Source organism: Channa argus, chromosome 15 (assembly GCF_033026475.1).
Source record: "Channa argus isolate prfri chromosome 15, Channa argus male v1.0, whole genome shotgun sequence".
Lineage (NCBI taxonomy): Eukaryota > Metazoa > Chordata > Actinopteri > Anabantiformes > Channidae > Channa > Channa argus.
Window position 1 is genome coordinate 12,227,926 of NC_090211.1, and position 7,368 is coordinate 12,235,293.

Genomic DNA, 7,368 nt, shown 5'->3' on the forward strand with positions numbered 1-7,368 from the left:
CCCATTGCTGCTACTGATATGTTGCCTGCACGTTCGTCATTGACCTGGTCAGATGGACGCCCGCTCAGTGGTTCCCTCACTGAGGTGTGGTGTTAAAGTCACTTCTGAAGAGCAACACTTACAAGGTATAGGCATGCTGTCATTAGATGAGTTAGGTCTTGCTCAAAACAAAGTGTCGGTGCGTCAAGTGTTAGCTTTGCTCAAAACAAACAAGGGTAGGGCACCAGGAAGAATCTAATGGCACGTTATGAGCTCAGGTTAAAAGCTGTCTGGTCAACAGATGGAAGATAGGTTGGTTGGTACCTTTGTGTTTTACCTTCTGACATGTAGCATCATATTGCACTGATCAATCAGCCTGGGTGTGATGGGTGGGTTGCTACAAATCTTTGGTCTTACATTAAAGAAAAAAGTGATTGTGTGTGCAATCCAAAAGTAATGTTATGATATATAATATCATGATCCTTTTGATCACTGATCTCCAGTCAAACATCAGCAAACAGCAGAGCTGTGTGTCTTTCTTTGTAGGTGATATAGTTGTCACAAAATACTGGGTGTGAAGAGACAAAGCTCACCATTAACTTGAGCCTTACAGGGACGCCTGAATGTCGAGGCCAGATTTTGTGGTGCGTCTTAAAAGGGGTTATCTGCAGCCATAATGACCCCAGCAAGCCCAGTGCCAGGCGTAATGAAAACACTGTGACATCTGACGGAGAAACATATTACAGGTCTTACCCACAGGGGCTGTTTTAACATGCATCAAATGCTGGAAAAAGACAGTTAACACAAACACCTTCTAGACACTAAATGCAGGTCTGCTGGCAAGTAGGCCTGAAGAGTAGAGATACAAGGTGAACACTGTTGATGTGTTTTAGACATTTAGTATGGAAAAATAAACCATTATATTAAAACATGTAACATTTTTAATGGGAGAACTTATACATTTTATTTACACAGTGTGGAGATCAAATTAAGAGGATGGTGCTTCAATCAAGGTGTCATCATTACAGTCCACCTTTCATCACCTACATCCTGTAGGACTTCAACATACTGTAACAAGACGATCCATATTAACTTTAAAATACCCTGAAATAAAAGATTATATTATTCACAAATATCCTCTAAATCTTTGTGATACATTTACTGCAGTATATTTGGGTTAAAAGCAGGAATGTGCTGACAGTTCATCACAAAGCAAACACAAATAAACAGTCACATGCACAGATGTTTAAGTCTTCATAGAACCACTGTCGTGCTCTTAAACGAAAGATACAACTGTGCTCATGTGAAGTTCCTTTTTATTGCTTTGAAATACATACTTGCAGGGATACAAAAATATCTCACAAATAACAAGTAAGGAAAACATGCAACACTAACAGCAAAATAAAAATCTAAGCCAATTAGCAAGGTGCTAACGGCACAGAAATAACATGACAGGCAGTGAATTTCTTCTTAAAGTAGCTGTAAAACAGATTGTTCTGCAATATGTCCGCGAGCATTGTGAAGCACAGTTAACCCAGACCTTTTAACTTTCTGCATGTATTCTTACTGTGCTCCTTGCTCTGTTAGTTTCATGACCCAAATGTTATAACAGCTCAATAATCACACAAAGAATCCTGATTACCTTTTATCAATCTTCAGGAGATAAACAGTAAGGAGTCACAGGAGTGACAGGTATTAGCCTGTGGCAAAACCATTGATGCATTAATTCTTGCAATAATAGTATGTTGCATGCCAGTCTCTGTCACCTCTTTTTGAAAAACAGCTCATAACTGTTTTCTGGGGTGTGGTGAGCTCCAGCTGCAGTGTATTGTGAATGTACTTCTGCTAAGAGACAGTACATGTACATACATGCAAACCCATGTGTAACGAAACAAAGTGTATTACTTTAAAGTAAGGCTGATGTTTATGAGAAAAGACAACTGTTTCTGTTAGGGGATGTGGAGCTCCTTACCTGCACATTAGTTAAACGTCGAAGCTACAACATTATAATAGTATTAGACCCACATCCACAAAAATATATCCCAGTAGATCATTCACACATGCACACCCGGGCTCAGATTACCCAGATCTTAGGGTGCAAGTCTAGCATCCTAAGGACCTCAGCTGGCAGCCACTAATAATAGTAAGATTCACATGCATAATATTCCAGCAGATTGCTTATAGACCATGGGAAAAGCAAAACGCACACAGAGCTCACAAATAGCATATCCTTGCAATGGGCTTGGAATTAGACAGTTGGATCTCATGGCACTTGTTCTATCCCAAATGTTTGAATGGGCCAAAAACTGCTCCGCCAAACTGAAAACTGATAGGTCTATAAATCAGATGATCACAGAGCTATGAATCCTCGAGTCAAGACCTATATAGTGAGTATTTGGCAAAGGTGCTCAAAATCCTGATCATGAGCTCCGGAAAGTATGAAAAACAAACGTAGATTATGTGCTTTATGATGTGTGCCCATCCTCAAATCTTATTAAAAATACTGTACATCTGCTACGCAGCTTTCCGGTGCAGCAGTGGGTTTATCCGATGCTAATGAGTGTGGTTAGTCCTGCACAGAGAGTTCATAATCATCAATACTCTGTTTGCATTGACTTTATACTACTTGTGTATTCCTTCCTAATTTGGGATCCGTAGTTTATCATTATTAAAAAGAATGTTCTTGTGGCCATAAATTAGAATAAGGTTAACTTTGTTTTCTCAGAATTTGCATTTAAAAGGTTTCACCTAATGTAATAAAGAACATCTTTCCTTACTGACATTCGTGCTCAGGAATGTAGGAAGCATCCCTGACCGACCTTGCTTCCTTCAACCCTGAGCTGAACTCCATTAAGTGCTGTCTGTAGTCTGTAATTTTACCAACAGCCTCTTATCATGTTTGTCTTGTCTCTTCCTCAGGGGGTTGACTACTTGCCCAAAGACCAGCTTTACTTCATTTCAGCTGCCTCTCCATAGAGAATACATTTGGGTAAGACAACTGTGCCGCTGATTGAAAACTGAAAAATTAGTTAGTTTCTATTAAGGATAGCTCAGAGACAAATGCCATGTGTGTTTGAGGCATATTGTTTCTGATATATATAAGTACTTCCAATGAAAATGCTCTAAATTACTTATTTTTCAATTTGAGATGTGAGTGCATGTGGAGTAAACTGTAAACTTTTGAGTTTTGCAAAGCTGAGGCTCCAAGGACCATTTACTGTTCACAACAAATTTGTTATATTTATTACTTGTATTTAAATTCATCTGCCGTTCAAATCAATGAGGTCATTATGGTTTAATTTTGCCACAATATTATCTGTGCTTTCTTATCCGTGCTTAATAATTCACAGTTTCATTTTCATTATACAAACTTAATTTCCTGAAATTAGGATGTTGTGTAACGTGTAAATAAAAAGAGAATTTATTAATCTGCAAACCATTTACAAAGTTTTTTTTTTTAATAACACAAAGAAAACATATAAAATGATTATACAGAGAATGCAAAACAGGGGCAAACACAACTGTCACAGTGTTGCCCTCTTTCCTGTTACCTAAGTAAGGCACAACACATACAGTACTTTTGCACCACAGTCACTTATACTCCATCTAGCCAGGTGACTGTGTCGTTGGGTAATGTGTACCAACTGTTAATGTTGTGATCTATTATTTCACTTGCATTGTTTTACATTTGTAACATATAATAGGACATCCGTACAAAAACCTCACAAATGTATGTGATTCTTACATTTTTGACTGATTATTATTGTTTTCTCCTCTCTCCTCTAGGCTGTGCCGGGCCATCTTCTGTGTTAGACCAGCAACTGTCAAACCAGTTCCAGTCCATTTGGACTCAAGTTCCTGGAGGAACACGCTAAGTGTGGTATAGATGAAGGGAGGTTGCCATTTGTTTCCGAGGAAGTAATGGTTTTGAGTAGTTTGTGATGACAAATTTACTTCCAATGTGCTTAGTAGTGTTTTCCATTGTTAACTTATTTACTTATTTATGAAAAAAGGTGAATCACTGCTGTCTTACGTCCCCTTTTGTCCTCGCTGTTCAACCAACCTTAAAATAATCCTGTACCAGCTTTTTTCAAGTAGTGTTGCTTATTTCAACTTATTATTTCAACTTCAATATAGCTTTCTAATTATTTTGATTTACATTTAAGACAACGTTGCAACTTTTCTGGAAATGTGGAAATGTGTGAATTTTATATTACATAATAGTGCATTGGTTGAATACAATCATTTTATTAACATTTCATTTGCTTGCAGTTTTGTTGATTTAGCTAAATGCTGTTAATGTGAAAGTATATAATGTTCCTGAATACAAAAAAGGTATTTTCTTGTTAACACTTGGATGTACAGGTAGATTAGACGTGACATGTGTCTCCACTCCACGGAGTGACCTTGTCATATTCTGCCTGTGGTGACAGATGAGGCCTGGGGCTCTGGGACCACACAGCCTCATCATCTCAGCCTAGATCAAAGGGTCTCCGCTCCAGTCTGAGAGAAACCAAGGACCTCAATGAAGACTTTGGTGAGTATGGAGTGGCCTAATCAACATCATGGGTGGTAAAAGGAAAAGTGATTGTTTAGGATATCCTGCACGAGGAATTGTTGCAGTCTCTATCCTCTTTACTTGCAATCTGGAGAGACACATGAGATGAAAGAAAGTGGAGAGGAGAAGCACGCTGGTAATGTGGAACCAAAAACATCGGGAAGTAAGTGGTTGAAATGTTGATGCGTCTTTAGAGGACCGCCGCACAGACAGAGCTTCAGTGAGAAATTTTTCTTGGCCGAAGCCCCTCAGAGCACTGCTGACATGCACGGTCTCTCCACTGAACAGTAAATACAGATAAAAGATGGAGATGAAACAGTTGACTCACAAGTCTAAAGTAAATGGTTTGTGGAGCCATGTATCATAGGTTCAGCTTTTCTATTTTTGTTTTGCGCTTCTAAGCAAAATAAAAAAGTAGATGAGTATGAGATTTAGAGAGCTTGGAGAGAACTCGTTATGAGTGATGCTTTTTATAAAAACTTCCCTCATTTCCGTTCAGCTTAGCTTCCTATGTTTTATAAATTGCTTAACAAATTTCATTCACAAGCATCTGATATGATTTATTTTCAAAAAGCCACATCATAAATTCTTGGATCTTGATATTTTCCCTCGTTTCCCAAAGGACCATAATGATGCAGGGTTCTTTGTTGAAAGCACCTGTTCTCAACTCGAACTATGGGCTACATTTTCATCAAGGATAAACCCCCTAAGGGACACCCAACCTCAAAGCTTTTGAATCGAGAGTATCTGGTTGCTTCTGTCGCCATGGACCTGTTACTGCAACCTTTTGAACATCACCAGTCAACATGTGTTCTTTGGCTGGTAGGATCTGTTTTTGGAAATGGTCAAATGGCAATGACATGTTATCCTTTCAAGTTACAGTATGTTATAATAAAGCAGCAGCAGAGGCGTTTGAGTCCCGTGCTCTGAGATGGATCATTATTGACTGTTACCATCAGTTTACCATTAATGGAAAAATATTACCAGAATGTTTGTGGTAGATATGGTTTTACAAAAAGAAGCCCATATGGTTAACTCAATTTATGATTTAAGTTTAAATTCACGATATTTAAAAAATTAAAATAGACCTTACAGAAACAAGGTGATAAAGTTGCATCATACCTGATGCCGCAACGCTGTTAAAAAACAAACAAAGAAAAAAAAACTGGATATCTGGATCTGGATATTGTGAAAACTACCAGAGAAGCCATGAATACAGGAATAAACATCGAAACAAATTTAAAGAGAACCTAAAAAGCCTCACAGTGTTTGTTTCGTTACGGGAACAAAAACGTCTGTATTCAGCACAATACAAGAATAGTCTCCATAGGGTTACAGGATAGAAAAACACCAAGGCATTTACAGCACGGAGCCATATTCTTTTTGCAAAGCCTAAATTTGTTGAATTTGATAAATACTTTGAGGGTCAACTGATATGCCACATTAGGAATATCATCACCTTCTTGCAGAAAGAAACAGAAGCTGTCTCCTGCTTTCAAAAAGATGCATACATATGTTAATTTAATTTTGCAAATGCTAATATGTCAGTATGAAAGTCAATAAATCTTTCTTTCTGTTAATGAGCTACTGTTTTACATTTAGCTCTGATAAAAGAGCCTTAACAATATAAGTGAGTCTTTTTTCTAAGCTTGTCAATAGGTCTTGGCAGCTCTGGAACATCTAAGCCTGCTTGAGCTGTCCAACCTGCCACCGGGCTGCCACCATGTCCAGGAGGACATTAGTGAGGGATAAGACTTTTTCTACAAGATCAAGCGAGGAAATCCGCTCAGGCCATGGGGCTATTCCTTAACAGAATCTAAGATGCTCTTTAGCACATCTCCAAACAATTATAGACATTTTAAATGGCCTTACAAAGAGCTGAAGACATTGAAGGAGGACTTAAGGAGTCAGAGCAGTGTCTTGATCTGCCTTTCGGCTCACCTAATAACCCTGTCATTAGACTGAGGGCTTTGCGTGTATAAGACCTCAGTCGGTCCTTCTGTTGTTAACGTTTGTTTGTTCTTTCTGGGACAGAGCAGAGGATGAGATCATCCATCAGTCCACTTTACCCTCTAATGGGCTCAGATCTCTGACATCTGGATGTTGCTCCAACAGTGACGTTAGTGTGCTGTGATGTGCACATTAGTCTATTGTAGTACTACCATAGATTGGAACTGTGGACACACAAATGTACATAAAAACACACAAAGGGTGTTTCTACCTGATTCCCACTTCATTAACACAATAAATCCTGAAAAGTTGATATTGAAAACAGCACAGGCTGTGAGCAGCACCATTAAAGCTCTGTTTTGCAGGACGGTGTGTTGGACATGAAGCAGAAGCAGTCCTCTGCGGTGTGAATGTTAAACTATTCCACATTTAAACAGAGCTCATGTTGCATTTGTTTATACTCTACCTATAAGGCAGCGTAGATTATACCCACCAACACTTGGGAATATAGTGTCCTCTGAGTCTGACTTTGTTTAAATGTCTGGCTTTTATGTGTGAGGTTTGTGCTGTTTATGTCATCTGTTCAGGCTGAGGAAAAGGAGTCTGTTAACACGGTTCAGGTAGTGTAATTGTTTTGAGGATGTGTAGAACATGTCAGTCTTCTGCATCCTCATGAGATTAAACTGTGTGTGTGTGTGTGTGTGTGTGTGTGTGTGTGTCTGTGTGTCCTCCCTCAAGTGTCTTTTGTCTCTTCATACTGTCAGTCACATCTTTCCTCAGTCCTGTGATCTATTGTACCCTCCATTCAGTCTCTGTAACTGTAACTGTCACTGTAAATGACTCTAAAAATCATCTTTAAATACTGTACACTGTGGATATAT